At 38.3% G+C, this 19,047-nt stretch overlaps 1 protein-coding gene across 5 annotated transcripts in view; it reads left to right on the top strand.

Annotated features, from left to right (window-relative positions):
* Window positions 1-19,047, top strand: part of LOC108684226 — a 122,584-nt gene that overhangs the window by 58,588 nt on the left and 44,949 nt on the right. The window contains exon 1 of one of the 5 annotated variants that reach the window (XM_018188448.1): window positions 17,876-17,948. The exons of the other annotated variants lie outside the window; for them this stretch is intronic. The gene's annotated coding sequence lies outside the window, so the exon portion shown is untranslated. Of the gene's footprint in view, window positions 1-17,875; window positions 17,949-19,047 lie in introns of those variants that run through there. 5 annotated transcript variants of the gene reach the window in all.

Below are 19,047 nucleotides of genomic sequence, written 5' to 3'. Positions count from 1 at the left end.
CAGGGGATCGCGCATTATTATGACCACATCTAATTGAAACTCTACAGCTCTCGGCTCGGCTCAACTCGGCTTGCTGACTCCACTACGGTCGCGCCTCCGCGCGTATTAAGGCGGGTAGAATAAACTCGTTAATAAATCTCGGGGCATCGAGGTGTTCTTAATGAGATTTCAGTTCGGACGTCTTCGTACCGACCTCTGAGCTCCAGATGGATTAGGCTTTCGGTCTGCTCTCTTGACGAACCGTTGTTCTATCAAACGACCTTGCGCCATCGTCTTTGTTCAATGCGACGACGTGAGTCCAGACATGATGAAATGTAAGAGTGAGACATCATCGAAATAAGATTAAATCTATATTTTTAGAAAGATAGAAAAAGGAAAGAAAAAGGATTATGGATTTAACCCATATATCTCGTTTTATAATTTATTTTTCTATTTCTTTTTGTTAATTTTTTAAAACTTTTGAGAATTAATGATAATATGCAGTGACAAATCTTAGACATTATAGAATATGAAGAATGAACATCATAGAATTTAAATAACATAAAAATAATGTACCGATACGTATATCTCATTTCTAAGCAATCACATTTTGCAAAAATGAATGATAAATGCGTGCATTGAAGTAAGTTTAATTACCACAATTGCAAAAAATCTCTTAAATAGATTCGGATTAATGTAGGATCATCAACTGCAAGAAATAGCCTTCTAAAAGTATAAATTTGTTTGACCCGAGAAAGGCTAACGATCGAGATATTACTTGCTCAGCTGAACGATAGTTCAATGAACGTTCGTCATATTTTCTTCGCATCTTTGATGTATTGCTAGGTCGAGAAAAAATTCAAGAAATATGAGTATGATATTTATATAACGTCATTATGATTCTTGTATGAATATAAAATTTAGTGTTTTTATTCTTATATTTTTTCATATTTATAGAATTGATAAAGTAAAGTTTCATAAATTCTTGATATATTTCTTTCGTCGTAAGTATTGCATGTGAAATTTAATAATGTTAGGTTATCGAATAATTATTATTGATTTTACTTTCTCGTTTATTTTGCCTTCTGGGAAATCTAGTGAGGTTAATCGCGATGACATTTTATATGAACAGAAAATTAAGTCGACCGCATAGATGGCTGTGCACTAAAATCTAGTATGACAAGTATTGCATCCCGCAGGGATGACTGATTCGTACAGTCATTTGGGCTTAGCGAACCCACGAACCCGAGCTGAATATATCGCGGACACTCACATACATCTATACATCATATGCACTCACATATACAGATTTTTGCGAATGAATAGTGCAATAAATAAATATTTGAAGAGAATGGAAACGAGACACACAATCTAGTTTAACTGGATGACATGGATGGAACAAGATATCGAAAACTAAAACTCATTTGTTACCTGTAACTCTTAATTAAAAAATAATCGAGTGGGTAGATCTATCCCGTATCAAGATCTATGATTTTCACACATTAAAAAGAAAAGACATATGTTATCCGAAAAAGGTCTGCCACTCCTTAATTTTTTTATATATTCTAGATTTCGTCATTACATTTGTCAAGCAGGCACATGTAAATATTTATCATAATTAATCATGACTGTTGACATCTTTACCATAATCATATTGTAATGAGTTCACACGAATGTATATATGTAGATATCTTTTAGATTTTGAGATTACGTAATTGAATACTGGACGGATCAGTGCTGCGACAACAGGATTAGTTTCTTCATCGACATTCAGGATTTTCGCAAATGGATTTACGGATCCCTCGTGTCCCTCGCACCCAGAACTCATCAGTCGTCAGTTTGACGAAAAGTCGTTTTGCCATTCGCGTACTTGGAACGTGGGGTGGAAAGCTGGGCGTAAATGGAATGGCCGCGAAATTTATATGACGGAGACGAGTTCACGACGGGTTAATAATATGGAGTGGCACCCCTTACTTCTATTCGCCTCTTTCTCTCTGTTTTCTCTCCGTCGTCTCCCTCATCCCCGGTAGGATCAATAGTCTGGTCCGGAGCAGGGCCGGCCGTAAAGTTGTCCGTGTTGTCGGGCGACGAGGACAGTTTCCAATTTTCATTTCTTCCTCTGATATACATATTAATGCTTGGAAATAAGAATGATGTTGTGCATCTTAGTCAAGTAGAAGAGGAAGTATAAAGTTCTTCTGCAACGTGGTGATTTAACTTACTTTTTTGAAGAACTTGAGGAAATTAATTTAGATTCAGTCTTCTCAACTTTAAAACTAATTTTCGAATTTTTGGAAAAGTGGGCTGATTGCAATTAATTCTTTAAATGTTCCATACTTCCTTTCTTGTAAAATTAAAAATGATAAGCTATAAGCTTCAGATTTTCTACAAGTTTCTTTAATTTAAGCAAATATTGTAATCTACGCTCTCTCTTATTACGTTAAAATTTTTTTTTGTAACTATTTAACTAGACATTAATAGTTTTTGCCTGTCACTAAAAGTTACGCCCAATAATTAAAGATTCGAAGAAAAGTTGCATAGTGACTCGCGGACTATCCAATAGCACTATAGTATTACATATCGCAAAGAACAATCCAAAGGTGAACGGCAGAGATTGAACCCGGGTCACTAAACCGATAGTCTTAGACCTCGAGAGTCTTCATGTTATTCCACGTTAATTTAATGCACGGTTTTTATGTAATTTACAATATTTTCGTATTACAATCTTACATCCATCTTATTATGAAGAGAGCTTATTTGATATCAGATTGGTCATCGCGCCTATCTGCACGCCACGATGACCGTTAATTAGTAACACGGAAACGAGCTACTGAGTGAAATGTAATTGCATTAAGCACTTCATGCGTGGAGATATAATGTCCGCGCACGCCGTATGCACCCGTGCTCCTATTTCACGCGCGCACGTTTTTATACACACGCATGTAACAGCGGAACACTTGGCTAATAGATAGTTCGTATTAAGGAAATTAGACGTGGTATATATCGAGCATATATGGTACATCAAGCAGCGGTAGCGATAAATTCCATGTATTTATTAGTTTTACTTTAATCGCCTTGATTGTCAAGAAATTTTCCATCGCGTGTTGCGCTTCGTCGAAGTTACTATATTGTGATAAATCGTAATTTTAATTTAACTATAATATAGGTGCACAAATAAAACAATAATAAGAATAAATTAATTTTTCCAGCATTAATTTTATTTATTCACATGAATATGAAATGTTTGTTAAAATATTTCTTATAAATATATCTCTGAGAGAAGCGAGACAGGAAAACGGTGTATTTTACGAGTAGTCTCTGGTTGCCTCTCTTCTTGCAGAATTCATCGCTAGCGTCTTTTGAGTCATGGCTGTACAGTTTTGCCACATCCGTCGTAATACTACCACCGAGACGCGACTGCAGAAATAGGATCGCGTTCAGCCCCCAAACTTCCGCTGCGCCGGTACGCTTCCGGTTTCTCTGTCACAGTAACTTCTACGGCTGGAAGGGCGCGGTCTGATCTCGTTTTTATACATGCAACGCTTCTCCTCTGAGATATAAATATATTGTTCTGAAAAAATTTTAATAATTACCATTTCTAATGCTAATATCATTAAATTAAATTTGAATTTTATAATTATATTTATATTTCAAATATATAATAAAAAATGAATCTTTCTTTATTATCAGTATAAACATATTAAAGAAGATATTACAAAATATTGAAAAGAAAGATTCGCCTTGCGCGAAATTGCTCGAGAGAGCTTCACGAGGGTTTATTCTTTTCTTTTTAAGTAAGCGTTGTAACGAGTATCGACAAAAAAGCCCATCCCATCAAAAATCGTTCATTCTGCATCGATCTCTACTGTGAGCTACTTATCATCCTTCTTGATTATCCTGCGATCCATCGAACGGCGATCTTTCTTTTTTCTTACTTTGGGCCGAACGTTGAGAAGGAAACTCGATATCGCGAAAACTTGTCTTGGGGAGTCGAGCGCAATGATATGGAAGATCGACTGAGAAGAGTAGGATGAGACGATTTCTTTATGTCGATGTTCTTTAGCTAAAGGTTCCGGACATGTTAACGTATTATTGGAATACTGTCATTTTCTCTCTCTCTTTCTTCTCAATTTCTCTGTAGGGTTATTATTGTTTTTTTAAGTTTAATGAACTATGAGAGGGGTTACCTGCACCATTTCAAACAAAACATAATAGGCCATTTGCGAGATCGTTAATAGATACGTTGCGTAAATATTTTGAGAAGATAATTTACGCACAAATTTTGCACGCAGTATAAAACTTATAGAGGCGAAATGATGTAATCTATTAATTCGGTGTGTTTGGAAATATCTTATAAAAATATTTTGTTTTAATAGCACATAATACAATACTTATCTTTTATATAGAATATATTACTAGAAAAGCGCTTTATGCATTTTGATTCCAATATTTAAAGTGTATGACAAAATGGCAAAGTGCAGAAGTCCTATGGGAAAAAAGAAAAGCGCGATGAGTGGCGTGATGCGCAGATGAAAGAGATGAGGGATCAAAGTGTGGCCGGCCGTGAAATAAAACGATCAAACGAGACCCCTGTCGAATAGGCCAAAAAGAGGGAGAATGAACGACAGAAAAAGATTATGGAAGCCCGAGAAGACTGACAGGATAAGGTTGTGATGTGGGAGGAACGAACTTTAGGGTTGCGGCAATTCTGTTGGATAGGAAACGATTATTTGTCTTTCTAAAAGTTCCTGTCTTAGCTACAATATTTTGGTGCAAAAACAATGTAGATGATATTTTTTTCCGAATGTAACGTAAGTGCTAAATTAAAATTTTAGTGAAACGAGGAACATCAATTTATCACGAGAATCGTTGTATTATTTGACCCATGCATATTTTTTACGCGCTTACATTGTATGTGAAATGTGTGTGTGTGTGTGTGTGTGTGTTGTGTGCGCGTGTGTGCGTGTGCGTGTGCGCGCGTGTGCGCGCGTGCGTGCGTGCGTGTGTGCTCTTTCATCGCGCTATGATGGATTGCCAGACGAACGACAAGGCGACAACACTTTAAATTTCTGACCAAACCACTCTCCCCTTCTCGCATGTTTGACTCTTCTGAATTTCAAGGTCGATGCAATGAGATCCTACATTTAATGTGATTGATAACTGTTATTTGTTTAATCGCGATTTACTGTGATGTAACTGAAACTATAAAAGTACGATTAATATAAATATCTTATAGTTTTTTTAAATTCAAAAATATCTTGATCCATTTTAATTATTTGAAAATTAATTTGAGCTCAATAACAAATGGTATATTAAGTTTTAATCCTTTTTAAATTGACAAATATGAATCAAATATTTTTATATCATACATATTTGTACAAATATATAGCAAATATTTTTTCTGTCTGAATGCTTTTTATTTTAAAATTATTTTAATATTAATATTCAATAAATATACGTGAATGAATTAATTTGCCTTGTTTTAGAGGAAAATTGTCGAGGCGTGAATATAATACTACATCTCCCTTCTTGCTTACTTTGATCTCGTTTAGCTTTTCGCCATGCGAGCAAGGTGAATAGCTTTAACAACGAGATGGTGTTATCCCTGAGATTCGGCCGGTTGGGTCAGGCGGGGTCACAGCTTCATTGTATTGGCGAACACTTCTAACTCGGTGCACTGAACTCAGGGCCGTATCGAAACTCGATACATGATATTGAGCATTCTTTCCTATAATATATGTGATTGTAACGTATATCAGTATATAAACACTTAATTATTATCTGTAGACAAATGCACTAGCATATCTTAAAAGTAAAATCTCGTTCTGCAAAACGTAATCAACGATACCAAAGGTCTTGTCCAGCTTATCGTAAAAGGGGATAACTCGATCTGGGCAATAAATTAGCCACAAAGAGACGATGTCGATGAAGTTCCTCCGTGCTACCTGCGATTGGCGATTCGGCCGTCTTAGCCTATTTCATGTAATTTTTTCGCAGTGGTATTTTTCGAACTATAGACCGGAACGTAATAATGTGTGTACGCGAGGCGGCGGCAGACTCGGTAACGGTCGATACATACCTGATCGAAGTGGAGGAACGGGATGTAACGACGACGGGACGACGATGCAACGGCAGCAGCGGCGACCGCAACCAGCATTTCTCTCTCTCTCTCTCTCTCTCTCTCTCTCTCCATTTCTGCTATCTTTCTCACATCTCTCTCAGTCTTTCTCTTAGCCTCTCTCCTTCATTCTGCGATGTGCGGAGCGCGCAGCATCGAGAGTGGCTGTATCGGGCACCCCGCTGCCACACTGACTCTGATATACTCGCGAGATATCCGGGCAAGATTTAGTGCATCCTTTTGCTAGCTGCCCCGCAGAAAATCTTCGCCGGGAATCTCCCTTACAACCGATCGAAATGTTTCTCCTGTCCTTGAAATGAATACCACGGGTGGGAAAACAAGGTGAGCACCGTACAAACGATAGAAGCAAAACTCTCCTTCCCCTCCACTCTTTTCTTACTATTGCTTTACTGCTTCTTCCATTTCATCTTATTTTTCTGCATCTTTCCTTGCTAGACGCCGCTGCCGCCCAGTCACCCCGAGGATGCGCCAGGATATCGTTTCTTATCAACTCGTACCAGCATCCTCCTATCCAATTTTACGTGTAAAAATCTCTCTCTTGTAGTCTTTTAATAAAAAGAATAGAGTCGAAAAAATGTTACTATGATTAAAAATGTTAATCATAAGTTATAGGATATAATCTAATCCAATACAACTGAATTTTAGCAGAGAGACACAATTCTTTCATCTAAATTACAAATTCAATTACGTGACACGAGAATAGGATGAAGCTCAAGTTCCAAAGTCTTGGCGTTTTCCAGTCTTGTATTCAGCGAGATATAAATTTATTCGAGAGAAGTCTAGAGATCAAACACTCGAGTCGGATATTAGATATTAATTTACCAAAACGTTTTGCTGACCTCTCCAGTTTTCTTGCAATTCACTCATGTAAAGAGAGTCGCGAATAAAGAGAGATGAAGAATAAGATAGGAATCGAGCGATGAGGGAGAAAAGAGAGTTGGAGAGAAATTTCGGTTTTTCATCGCGAGTAGAACCACCTGCCAACGCGAATCTCCGCATAAATTCTCGACTCTTCAGCCAATAAATTGTGCACGGATCCTTCTTCGTGGTTGTAAGATGTCGCGACGTCGTGCCAGCATTGCTAGCGTTATATTCCGACCCTCCACCGGAACTTTTGTCCCTTCTGTTCCTTCCCCTCATCACTTCTTCCTCTTCCCGTTCCTTTCATTCTATCTTTTGCCGTTTTTTTCTCCTCCTTATCTATTCAAAGACACGTTGCCAGACGCCTCTACGGTCCCGTCCCTGCGTTTTGTTTTTCACGAAAGTACGTGACCGCCTTTTCCTGTCACATTTTCTCTTCCTTTCTTGCGCGTCTCCTTTCACTCGCTCTCGCGCGCTCCATCCGTTCTCTCTGTTAAAATAATCAGTCGAGCTGATGGAACCCGGAAATGAAATTGCACCGGTACCCCGGAGAACGTGGGCTGTTTGACTGTTTCACTTGTGACAAGAGATTTATTCCGCGTTAAAGGAAATTACACAAAATACATTTGTGCTTAATGATATTTCGTCGGCCATAATTGTAATTCCAGTAACTTGTAATACGTTCGAAAGTACGTCATTTCAAGTCGCATTTTTATGAACTCGGTGGCATTAATCTCGAATATGAGAAAAGTGGCATAATTTTGCAACGATATCGATACATTGTTCTAATGATACATCGTTCCCGCTGCATCCACCTTTAGCCTTTTCGTTGGAGAACCGTACCGGCTTGCGCGCCTGTTTAAAGCCCCGAAGACAATCCGGCGTTTCTTTATCCCGCTGATGCATCGACAGCATGGTTTCGTTTTTTTCTTGCTTTTCTTTTTCCCACGTCTTCACCGAACCATGTGTGATTTTTTTTTTAGCCTGGTGCATCTGCGCTCGTCAAACTACGCGAGAAGCTGCCTTTTTCATTTTGGCGCCTGCAGCTATGGTTTTAAATGCAAATTTCGGGTCCGCCGGATGGCGAGCATTGACCGTCGAGAGTTTCACTGGGCTATGAACGAAGCGGCGATCAGATTTGCGTAAGAATAGTGAGAGACGAACGGTCGAACGAAATGATTCGCGGTTGCATGAACTCACTCCCGTAAATGAACCGCGTTGCAATTACGAGACGTATCCGAGAGCCACGTAATGACGATCACATTTAACAACGAGAGTTCGCATCTCTCGCCTGCGCTTGCCGCAAAGCGATATGATTTCTCCAATTATTTTTATACGTTTCTCATTTGGTTATAGATTAATCGAATGCATTAAAGTACGTGATATTTCATATGCACAAGGTTGAGTGTTGAATTTCAAAGCTCAAGGTTATCATATAGTATTCGCGAAACTAAATTTTTAATTAGATTACGTGAATTATGTACGTTATTAATTAATAGAATCATATAATTATGAGTATAATGACAAGTTCTTAACTAATATTATTTCTTGCGAGTGTGCTTTTAGTTATGTTTATACAAATGGATAAAACGGTCGTCGACATTTGCACGCGTTATCGTCTTGCAGCTTTCATATATCACGTTCGGAAAGAGGGTGTCCCGAGGAGCGTCACAACACCCGTTACAAGCGTTATAAAGAATCATGGGGATCCAGCATCACAGGGTGGTCCCGATACGCGGCTGTTTATGCCTGAGCCCGAAAAGGGCCGCACCACTATATGATGATGTAAAAAAAAGATGAGGAAGCAGAGAGGAGGACGTGAATGCCAAAAACGAACAAGAAGCACTGCCGCGTTGCAGGCGCAAAGGGAAGTTGAGGAAGAAAGGAAAAAGACGGAGGACTTGGATGAGAGCGAGAGTGAGCAGCACTGTTGGCAATGTTCGTGCGTGTTGTGTAAAGTAGAAGGCCGAGAGTTCGGCAAAAGCTAAGGGAAGCGGACAAGAGAGAAAGAGACGGAGAGGAATCGGAGAAGCAAGGAGACGAAGACCGGACTGAAAGCAAGCCGCTGACACCATGGAATGATGAATGCATTTGGGAAAGGAGCCGCATAAATCCTTCAGGATAATGTTGCAGTAGTGCATCTCGCGGACCGACTAGGGTATTTTGGTTGAACCGAGCCTTGAATTTACGTCTTGTAGTTGATAAGAAGGGCTAAGTTGATTTGCAGGTCTAGAGGATGGTTAATTTCTTCAGGACATCATTTGTAAATCATTAGCTCGCTGATGTTTTATGAGGTCCAGACTATATGTAATTCAGATCGTATCAAAATCAATTACTATATAGACTTCAAATTTTAAATTAAAAATTCAAATATTGTTAATTCTTTTATACACAGGAAGAATGTTAAATTTTTTTTTAGATACTTTAACAAAGTTCTTTTCGTGCATATATATTCTGTAGTATTTACTACAGTAATTGTAGTACTGTAGTGTAATATACATATATGTATACACAAAAAAAACTATAGTTGTATATATATTTTAATTAGTTGTATATATATTTTAGTTGTATATATATTTTAATATTGCATTTAAGATATATACTTTACTTCTATAGTAAAATTCTTAAATTATACTCCATTTTTTTGGATGAAAAACAACAATTATGCAAACAAAAATTCAAAATGTGCATGCATATACAAACAACGAGAAATCATATGAGCTATAGAAAATTAATTTTTCTTTAATTGTGGGGCCAACTTTATACGATAATACCGATCACGATTTAGCTCACAATCAGCTGAATGTGTTTTCGTTCGCCCGGTGGTCAACCGCGAGCGCAGTGGGACATGCTCGTCGAGAGGCGTGGGAAGCCATGGCGAAAGGTTATCGCGGAAATATTTCATCGTCTTAGGGAGTCGGCCTCACCGATCTAGCCGGATCGCGCACGCCGGGCATTTATCGTAATAGGTAGCCGCGTATGTGCGCCGCTCGGTCATCGAGTAATATACCGCACTCACTCGTCGGGACGATGACGGTATAATAAAGTAGGGTACGCTGCGAGAGTCAGAGAGAAGTATTTTCGAGGGTACTTGAAAAGAGCTCTCATATGCGGTAGCATTTATTCAATAGAGATCGTCAATATGATCATTACGAGAGAATTTAATAGTCGTGAATTTAGAATTTATAAAAAAATGTTGCAAATTTTAATATTTATGATATAAGAACTCAATATCTATACTTAGGATATGTGGCAATCGTATAATAATTGCTCCTTTTGGAATTCGTTATTTGTATATAAAATGTTGATGCAATCTGTCAAATAATTTTCGCATACATTAAGAAAGCATTATGTCAATATTAACTCTTGACTATAGTAACTGGTCATTATGATCCTAAGTAAAAAATTGTAGAGGATTGCACAAGAACCTATATGATTGATACTATGAAGTTTGAAATTGTATGTGAAAGAATCTTGTTGTATCAATCGCCGTAAGGCAGAGGTTTATGTATATTCTGTACTTCAAACAGGATGTTTTAATTAAACTTTCTCAGAATGATTGTCGGAATACGATATATTCACTTTGCACATGAAAAATGAAGCTTACAAAACATTTTTTTTTTCAAGATGAGCATTTTCACGAGAGTCAAGATACAGAAGACGAATGCCTGACATTTAAAATAGTCCTTGGTTAAGGATATAGCTAGAAAGACTTGGGCACTTGCCAAGTACGTGACAGGAATAAGGTCGCACCTTCTTGACTTTCATGCTTATGTCTGTTAACCGTTGCCAAAAATTCGCTAACGTCTCGATTGGAAAGCACCTTTCTCGCGACATAATCAGTTTTATACGACAGAACTAATAAATCAATGCTCGATTTTCACGATTACAAATGAATTTCTTTTAAGCATGAGATATTTTTTTAGTGGATAAATGAGATTTATAGTTATCTGTCCACGCGTATTTGAACCATTCTTCATTGCACTTAATGATGCGAATTTGGAGCATGATGGTGTAACATATGTCTGGACTTAGATACGTGGATGTGTAGTTTAATAGAACTGTCTCATGATCTCGTTGAGCAAATCACATGAAGTTACCAAATCAAGAGCAACTGTTTAAAATCTTAAAGTACCGGGGTTTATCATTCAGAAAATTTCCGCAACATAAACCGAGAAACATTAAGTTTTGCATGAAACAGTAGTACTGATTAAAGATACATGGAATGGCATTTTTTTATTCTACTATATTGATGTAATATTTAGATTAATTTTATGTTACATTGAATAAAAAATATATATATCTACATATATATGTATTATATTAAAATGTATGTTAAAATTTTAAAGATCTTAAGGGGAAGAATTTTGCTTTCCTTTAGCGAAAAGGAAAAGATAGCGTACGTTCCTCGGAGTTTTGCCGCAGCAAATCCCGCGTTTCGCGCAAGACTTGGAAAAGAGACGCACAGAAAACAAATGGAATTGCATACATGGCGCGAGCAAAGGCTTATTGCGTAAAATGAATCACAAGTGGTCAGGCAGGCTCGCGCGAACGTGCAACCGGTCAAAGAAACCCCCCGATTCTATTGCAAGCCCCGACCGGTTGACGATGGAATTTCTGTTCGGTCGTTGTATTCTTCCTCTTTCTTTATACCGCGCCTAGTTCGTTGTCGCTTTTACCGATTGTGTTCCTAATTTTCTCTTTTCTCGTAGTTTCCTCATGCGCGTACGCATCTCTAATTCAAGCAAAAACTTACGAGATCGGATGTATCAAGATTGTTAAGAATACATAAACGAAAAGAGAAAGATCAAAGTATTAATTGCTACAATATGTTATTCTTTATTTTTTTTTACATATAATTACTTTATCTAAAAGTATTTTATATATACATGCTAAATCTTATTGCCTTAAATATGCATTGCCTTCTTCAATGTTCAGTATTTTAACAAATTCATATTTTTCTTGATGAAAGTTTAGTGATAGCAGTCGATACGTATTTTAAATTTCGAAATTATTCATTTGAACATCAATGCGGAAAAAAATATTAGAGATAATATGTAAATTCTTATTTTACGAATTCTCGCGAGATGATATTTTATATGCCCAACTATATGCACTAGGCAGACTGCGAATATATTTTCTACTTTGGTTAAATTGAATTTTTAGTGAGGCGAGATAACTTCGCAGATATGGAGATACGGCTACGAGGAGCAAAGTGCGGGTATTCGTGAGGAGTTTCCTCGATTCCACGTTGCCCTGGAACTCCGATGAGAGAAAGTGCCGCGCCCCCTCCGGGAACGTCAGTCCGAGTTCTTCGGATTGGGCCTCGATTTGCCTCGAAGCCGATTCTCGACCGATATGTGACGCAATCTCTTACATTGTCCGTGTCGCAAGAGAGCGCAGAGTTTCGGCCGCCGCGCCGTTACTGTCGTAAATCTCGATTTGTACGCCTATTGCGGAAGATTCGTCTTAACGGCAAATAGCAAAGAACTTTTCGATAGAGCAATCGTGATTTAACGATCCCTCCGTCAAAGATTTATATTTCAATTGGTGATTACAGATATACTCATAAAAAATTGATATAAGGAGAGAACAGAATACTGCTTATTTCTCAAGTTTAATTAGCCTTATTCATGATAATTTGTTTTCTCATACATATGATTCTATATTATTCAAGTTCGATAGATTCATTCTTACTATTTAAGGGCTTTAATTTCAATTAAATTTGATCGTAATTCTTTTTAATTTTTAAATTGTTTCGAAAAAATTTCACACACAATTACTAGAAAAGCCATTAAAAACTTCATCATAACGTTTCCCGATTACCGTTTACAATAGAGTTATTATCGGGGAGTTATCCAGAATGGCTACCTAAATCAGGCCCCAGCTGTCTTTCTGTCAGCCGCAGTAGAACGGACCCCGCATCTGGCTGATTTAAAGCGGCTATAATTTATCAATTTAGTGGGATATTTTTCATCCAATGGCCTGTTCGTCTGTCCAGCTCCACGATAGAACGGGAGACGCGCATAAGGCGATATACCATATATACCGGACGTGCCTCCCCGTTGCGCGCGAGGTAGGCAGCAGAGCGACGCGATATTTACAGTCCCCGCTTACCCACATCCATACAACACGATTTTACTCCTTTATCCCGTCCCCCTCCCCCCCCCCCCCCCCCCGCACCTTTCCTTCCTGCACCCGCTTAACACCCACGCACAAACACACGCCGAAGAGATACGGGGACGTGTAAACGTTGTACGCGCGCGCGTACGTACCGACTCTATATGAAGCTGCCGCCGCAGCTCCTCCGCCTTTCTCAGAGAAAGAGAGAGAAAGATAGAGAGAGAGAGAGAGAGAGAGAGAGAGAGAGAGAGAGAGAGAGCACCCGGAGGATTTCGTGATTCAGGTTTTCCTTCGGGACACGATAGATAGACGGCGGCGGCAGATAGACGAGAACGTATGCCAGCCGCGCGCGGGAAGTGCAAACGCTTGCATCATCGTCTAGAGTAGACAACGGATATTGGAATAACCGGCGGAGATATATATTAACACTGTGAAACAGCCGGCAGACAAATCGTACGTACCACACGTACCATAATACTCTCCTCAGACAACGGAATTTCACGTAGTGTTTTTCGTGGAAGACTCTCACTCTCTGCCATGGTTTGATAACTGAAAGAAATGAAGTGTGAAGAAATTGTTGAGTAATGATGATGCGAATGTAAAATGGTAACTTTATTTTAAAGGAAACAGGAAGGATTATTTTTACGTACCAAATATTTTTATTTTTATGAAGAAAAATTGGATACTTTGAACGATGTGAGGCTGACGCATGGAATTGACTTGCGTGTAAATCGAATAACGATTTGATTTTCCCCATATGCCAATTCGCGAGACACAAATTTCCAGAATTATCGTTGAAAGGGTTTCATTGCATACACGGAGATCGTTAACGACTTCTTGCGGACCTCGGCAGATAAAGGGGCAGAGTTGTAGGTGGAAAAGTGTAGGTAGCCGCGGTAGGTGACTAAACACACTCTAAACTTAGATGGTACCACCTTCCTGTCTCACGGTTGACTTCCTGGCTCTTTCTTCCTTGTGCCGGGAAGCGGGAAATGTAGACTTGGGCCGGGACCGAGATGGCAAAGAATATCGCCGCGCCGTACCGTGGGATTATTTATTCGTTTAAACAGATGCAAATGCAAGGTGAAAAGCCTCACGTAACGGTGAATGTAGTTATCGATACTTGCAAGTAATAGATAGAGAGCTGATTACGTTGAAACTCATTATTTAAAAAAAACCACATAACGTAAAAATACATAAAAATTATTGTTACTAAGTATTATATTGTGAAATGTTATTGATAAATTGTCAAATAATATGCTCGTTACATATATTACGGTATTATTGATGTATTTTTTATTTTTTTCAAATTGATTTGATGTGTGATAAGACGATTGACAAGTTAATGATACGGCCAAGAAGGTTCTATATTCGCTGACAAATGGGGATCTTTAGTGAAGGGGGGGAGCGTATAAAAGATTGCGATAGATGTATCATGATCAATCGGTCAAATATACGTCATACACTCGTCTCTCAACTAAACCCCTGGTTTGCGGAGTAGACCCTCGTCCCTCGTTTTATCCCTTTAAATTAATGGACTGACGATGCTCGGAAAGCGGAAACAGGTCAACTTTGGAACCTTCCAAACTCTCTCTCTCTCTCTCTCTCTCTCTCTCTCTCTCTCTCTCTCTCTGTATTAATTTTCAAAAACAGCGGAGTTCAGAAGCGTGAAGTTCTTTTAAGTTCTTTTGCTCTCTTATATTAATTCATTTTATGATGCTTAGAAAAATATTTTGATAATTGATAATAACGTCTTATATTTTTTATTATAATCTTAATATTTAACTAACCATTTGAATAGATTTACCTATTTAATGATCTATCACTATATGATCCATTACTAAATAGATTTCTTTATTGTGCATCACGTCATTCTTCTGAAACTATTAATTACTTTGAAGAAGCATTATTAAAGAAATTATAAGAGAAAGAGAAAGAATCTTCTCAGCGCGTAATCAGCGCGTAACTTGCGAAGTTGGTAAACTGTTAAGAACTATATAAATTTTAGATTATACGTCTATTATTTTAATGTCTCGTAAATAATGTCTTATAAGTAGTACTCAATATTATTATAAACTGAGAGAAAACTCATCAAATAAAATTGTTTTTACTTTTTAATTGAATGGTAGTATCTCGAATATCCATTCGTAATTTTTTTGAATTATGCAATTGGAATTTCAACAATGGATAAAAATACTTTATTCTAGAACTTCCTTTGATTGAGTTACAATTAAATCTATAATGTGAAGTGTTGATAAAAATAGGGGGATGGCCATTCCATCGTCCTCAATGCTAAATTGTTCCGGTTTAACGGCACTGATCGAGAGGGACAACCGATGAGATTCATCGAGGGAACGTCACATCCTCCGCAAATTAAAAGCCGGAGAGAGGGTGGCCGATCTGAAATGGAGGTTAAACGACGAGCGAACTAAATTGGAGATATAATCCGAGTGAACCTTGCACTCGCCTTAGTTTTTCGCTTCCTCTGCGACGAAAAAATCGTCGAGTGCCTGCATCCGCGCGATGATGCTGAGAAAATGACGTTTTCGCGAAATCTTCCGTTTTCCCGGAACATTTAGTTTAATTCCTTGAAAGCTTACTTGTTAACAACCTTAATAGCAATGTAAAATTTCTTGATGCAACAGTATACAAGTAGGTCAATAATCCCTTCTCGAAAGTCAATAATCCCTCTCTCGTGAAAGCTGAAAAAATTTTCTTTTTCTTCTACAAATAGAATATAAATTATAGAAATCTGTACAATGAAATGCCTCAAAAATGCGAAATGTTGACAAATTTATTATGATTTATATATATGATTTTGCGTAATTTATTGTGGACATAACTTTGGTTACGTAAATATGATAAAGTCATCTGATAATTGAAAGGCGCGACGCGCGCGCGCTTGTAATCAATATATTTGTTGTTCGCGATGGTTATCTCATAAACGACACAAAAAAAGCATTTCGTCGTATACAAACATGATTATCAGATAACAATAATCGCATGATCACACAATAATGTACAGCTACGCGTGAATCATGTCTTTGTGTTATCCATAATCGCGAAGAAACGACAATAAGACGCTCATCCCTTCTTACCTTATCAGACAAAATGTTATCGCGGCGCTTTGACGCCACGATCGAATCACGATAAATCACTTAGACGATGGGATCTCCTTTTTTTATCTTTGCGAACTTTTCATTACTCTCTGCTTCCGTAGGATGTGCGAGAACTTTTAAGGCGACAGTGCACAACATCGGCAATCCGTCTTGTAATCTCGCAGAAAATGGAGTTACGATCGGAAAAGGTGTTATTATCGTTGCTAATGAGATTCGTTATGTTATAAAATGTCCACGAATCATAGCGAAAGTTTTCCCTGAGACATCAGAGCTAAGCGATTGTTTATTTATAAGCGAATCAATACGTGGATGTGTACCGATATTGCGACGAAGGTATCGATCGAGCTGTCTTAAAACAACAATGTGAAATACGCCATTTTCGGTATGTTTGCCGGCGAGAGAATGGACGAAACAACGGACGATCGCCCCCTCATATTTCACGAAATAGTCGATAAAATACCATATTGAGGATACCATGTCATCGGTATATTTACAATCCTTCTATACTTATGATCTTTATTCTATCAAATACCATTATAAAATGTTAAAATATGTGAAGGTATCGATTTCGGTTTAACTCTCTCAATGATCTGTAGTAATTAATATCGAATATATATTCTAGAGTGAACGTAGTTTGCACATGTTAAAAAAATAATAAAGAATAGATACTTCGTATCTGTATATAGTACAATTTAATTTACCGTTAAAATGTCATTTCATAATTATCGTATAATTTTATATTCATCTTTAATACGGAATTTGTACTAAATATACATTTCTTCCCCTTTACTATCTTTATGGTAGTGGCATTGAATGCCCCGATTTCATTATTGCTATCTTTAACGATCCATCCCAGACGCGAGATGTATTTATATACCACAAGCAGGCATGTCCTTCAAGACGCCCGCTTTCCTCTTGACCTTCCACCCCCAATTGCGACTAATCGTTTGCTCGCGACTCTCGATACATAGTTACTTTCGCACACGTCCGCAGACCACCACCACTGTAGCCACTACCAGCATCAGCAGCGGAAACAACAACGAGCGGGGGTGGTGTCCAACCCTCTTGGCGGCCGCTAAGGCCAGGGAAGAGAGAGGGGCGGAAAGAGCACTCGGTCGATCTCTCGTCGTTGCCAGGCGACCAACATCCACCACCAGGCTCTCTCTCACCCCTCGCACCTAACCCTGGAGCGTAATTCCTGAAAACCGGCGCCATGGCGCCATCTACGTCGCGGGATGCTTCACCCTCTCGGGGGTGCCCCCTCGAACCCCGCCGTAGTCGCGCGATGCACCCCGCGACGCTCGGTCCCGCACTTGGAGGCGCCGCCGGTCGACGTACGTTTCGCTTTCGTCGAGCATTGTCCTACCCCGATGATACGTTCGTCGGTTGGAAGGTGGCGGTGAATCTCAGCGAGGACCACCCTCCTTACCGAAGAATTCGTCCTGACGACGTTCGCGAATCATCTCTAATCGGGAATACACGTCGAACGATATTGGGGGTCGTGTCGTCGCCATATTGCTTAGGTACGACCACCTCGAAGCGCGTTTCGCAACACGGTGCGGTGCAACGATACGGTGCGATATTGGTGATGATGCTTCGTGCGTTCCAAGGGTGTTTTTTGACAATGGCCGCTGATGGCGATACCGCGCGATAACCCTGGTAGCGTGAAGAGAATCGTCCATCCGTTTTCTCTCGCGTTCGTGAATGCGAGGGTCGTTGAACCAGGGGTAAGTCACCAGACGTATCGGTATTGACACGTGCTTTCAGAGAATTCTTCTCTAATTGTTATCAGACTCCCAATTCAGTTATCTGAATTGGATCTCCAATTGAATGCTATTCAAGGATTTGTTTTCAATGCTAAAAGACTGAAGAGATAGAGAGATTTGCATCTTTATTATTTGAGAAACCCACACATGTCATTTATTTATATTTAAGGTATAAGATTTTTTGAAAACAAAAAATTCAATCATATTTCTAGAACGATTTTATTAAAGTACTTTCATGAATAACGTATATTCAACAAAATTGAGAAGAGATTTCGTTTTGTTGAATTATAAATAATAACGAAATTTTGATAAGATTTTTAATTTTCCTATCATAAATTACAATTTTGTTATATATTTAAATAGTTAATCGTATAATTATTATCATTTTATTCAATTTAGAAAATATATAACAATGAATATGATACTAATGCTTAAACGATTTTATCATTACGTTCTACGCAACAACAATAGAAGCCAGAGAGGAAATAATGATTACCCTTATCTTGATAATGATACTTGATCATACTTGATCATACTTAATATTTGATAATGATACTTTTCAAATATAAATCGGTATTTGAGCTCTCGACATTATCAAGGAAATATTTGAAGCGCTTGATATAATAAAATCATGAAACAATAACAACGCGTAGGATGGAACATATACAGAATTTCTTTCTCGACTAATAAAAGAATCTGGATGAATACTCAATAATACTGATATTCGTATCGATGTCACGATTTTAGATTTAATTTATGCAGCCTTTTAGCTCGACACGCTACCCTCTTAACCTTTCGACCACCCAATAAATGATGGAATTATTTCCCGCTATTTCTGTCTTGCTCCACCCACACTCTCATGTTTTTTTTTTTTAATGCATCATCATCTCCGAGTCGCTGATAACAAGCGACGGCCTTCGACATTTTTAGCAATTAGTCAACTTCGCAGAAAAGCATCCGGTCGAGTGTTAAAATAAAATAAGGGCGCGCTATTCTAGATAATTTCCGAGCACCATGACAAGTTGATCGATTTTCACCAAGCCTTAATTATAATATGTTT

Source organism: Atta colombica, unplaced genomic scaffold, assembly GCF_001594045.1.
Source record: "Atta colombica isolate Treedump-2 unplaced genomic scaffold, Acol1.0 scaffold127, whole genome shotgun sequence".
In the NCBI taxonomy this organism is placed as follows: Eukaryota; Metazoa; Arthropoda; class Insecta; order Hymenoptera; family Formicidae; genus Atta; species Atta colombica.
Note: the sequence above shows the minus strand (reverse complement) of the source record. Positions and strands in the feature narration are given on the sequence as shown.